The sequence below is a fragment of the Centruroides vittatus genome, unplaced genomic scaffold, assembly GCF_030686945.1.
Source record: "Centruroides vittatus isolate TY-2023 unplaced genomic scaffold, ASM3068694v2 contig_103, whole genome shotgun sequence".
In the NCBI taxonomy this organism is placed as follows: Eukaryota; Metazoa; Arthropoda; class Arachnida; order Scorpiones; family Buthidae; genus Centruroides; species Centruroides vittatus.
The window spans coordinates 102,830-104,403 of record NW_027120667.1 but is presented as its reverse complement, the minus strand read 5'-3'; the positions used below and the strand labels follow the sequence as shown (position 1 = coordinate 104,403).

The following is a 1,574-nucleotide window of genomic DNA, read 5'->3' as shown; positions in this document are numbered from 1 at the left end:
GCTTCTCGGCCTTATGGCTAAGATCAAATGTGTAGTATCTGTTCTTATCAGCTTGATATCTGATAGGGCCCCCATCGGGGGCCTTCAAATATCATCTGATTTTTGAAAATAGGCTGGGAACGGGGGCTTGCTCCCTCCCGGCCACGGGTTGCCCGAGTATTGCACTACATCTCGGGAAAGCCCACCCCTTTTGGGGTAAATAAATAAGAAAAATTAGAAACAGACACAAATTAAGAAGAGAAACAATTATTTCTCAACTTAATTTTTGTCAAGCTGATAAGAACAGAGTTGAAATATTTTTATGAAAAATATTTTTACACTCCCTGTATTTTATTTGATGTGGCAGAATCGAACAAATAATACTACATGGCGACAAGTAGTCACTGTGCAGCGAATAAGAAGTAAACATTAAACAACGAGGAAGCAGAAAAATTATTTCCCAAAAAATCGAAAAAACCAATTTTTTCCGAAAATTTCCATATGCAAAAAATCGAAGATGGAATCGGCTGTTTTCGTACAATACATACACACGCTTGGAACTTTTTCGGAAGGGGGAAACAATTATATACTCGAACTTGCGTCAGTATCACGATTACGCACCGGGACGAATGCCGGGGGCGTTTTCCTCCCTCTGGCTACTGATGGTCGAAAGGATTATTTGGCACCTATCTACACTTTTAAATGCGCTATCCAGTTACTTCCTGAAGCTTTTATCATGTCACTATTATCCTCCTGACGTGATTTTCTGCGCAAAAACTGCTTTGTACGAAATGACGTCACAATTGAGGACATAGGAAATGAAAAAGACGTCTCCACACTTGGCGCGTCGGCACTTTTGATCTGTTTTTTATCGCTTCTCGGCCTTATTGGCTAAGATCAAGCCTTGTTTGTGTGTATCTGTTTTGGTGTTTTTGGGTGTTTTCGAGCACCCAAGTCTTCGCTTCTCGTCTAAGCTTCTTAGGTTGTGTTGTAACCTAGGAAGCGCCTTTTTGTAAGGTTTCCTTACATAAAGAGGAAGTTCAGGCCTCTTCTGTGACTGAACTTTAACTAAAGTTAGAAAAGTTTTTCACTCTTTTTGCACTGGAGGAACCTGCCTGCGCATTCTAGCGTATTCGCGGGGAAATCCGGGTCAATATCCCCACGGTTGACCCCATCTTTACAGTAGGGATCTCCTATTTTTCTATACCCATGGAGGGTATATCCTCTGCCGCTTGGGCGGACTGCGACCCAATGGAGGTCGCAGGACCAACCGAGGGTCCATATAGGGTAGTCGAGGCTAGTGTAGCTTCCTCCCAAGTTAGTAAGGTTTCAGTAGCTAGCGTAAGTAAGGTAGCTGTTAAGACAAATCAGCCTGCTCCTAGTGGTGCTCCTAGGCACGTTGGTGCCTCAGTGCAGCCCACTTTTAAAGGAGTTAAGTTGGTGGGTATGAAGTCTTCAAAGGCTTCTACTCCTCAACTTGGTCAAGTCAGACAGGCTGCGCCTGTCAGCCAGGCAGGAAGTTCGGCCCCTAAGGCCAGTTTTAGTCAAGTAGCTAGCGGGATTGCTCCCAACAGCTCTGTTTCCTCGTCCGCTTC

General features: G+C 44.2%; 1 non-coding gene across 1 annotated transcript; it reads left to right on the top strand.

Moving 5' to 3' along the window:
• Positions 1-190, top strand: LOC136989823 (U2 spliceosomal RNA; the record flags this gene model as incomplete). Its single annotated transcript, XR_010882968.1, has 1 exon — positions 1-190. It is a non-coding gene; the product is annotated as a U2 spliceosomal RNA (small nuclear RNA).
• Positions 191-1,574: the final 1,384 nt, after the last annotated feature.